The sequence below is a fragment of the Colobus angolensis genome, unplaced genomic scaffold, assembly GCF_000951035.1.
Source record: "Colobus angolensis palliatus isolate OR3802 unplaced genomic scaffold, Cang.pa_1.0 Scaffold267, whole genome shotgun sequence".
Classification (NCBI taxonomy): Eukaryota; Metazoa; Chordata; class Mammalia; order Primates; family Cercopithecidae; genus Colobus; species Colobus angolensis.
The window spans coordinates 1,215,602-1,215,894 of NW_012115899.1; the positions used below are offsets into that span (position 1 = coordinate 1,215,602).

General features: G+C 38.6%; 1 protein-coding gene across 1 annotated transcript in view; it reads left to right on the forward strand.

Moving 5' to 3' along the window:
• The window catches only part of LOC105515657 (olfactory receptor 3A1), a 56,783-nt gene that overhangs the window by 54,715 nt on the left and 1,775 nt on the right, over positions 1–293 (forward strand). The window lies entirely within an intron of this gene.

Consider the following 293-nt stretch of genomic DNA (forward strand, 5'->3'; position numbering starts at 1 on the left):
CTACCTTGTGATTCAGAATTGGAGGTAAATTATTTTAGCTTTTACTTGTATGTAATGAATACAGACAGGTAACTAGAACTGTGAGAACTGATGTGGTTTTTTTTTTCTATCTTTTGCCTCCTGTTTTATGCTTTATCTATAGCCTGTGTACCTGAGTCTTCATTTAGGCTTTTCTCTGCTTCCTGAGTTCAATTCAGGATCACAGAGGATCATGGTGCCATACTTTACACCGTATACCCACCATTGCAAACAAGAGCTTTGGTTTTGCTGTTTATTGATTGCCTCCCTCCACC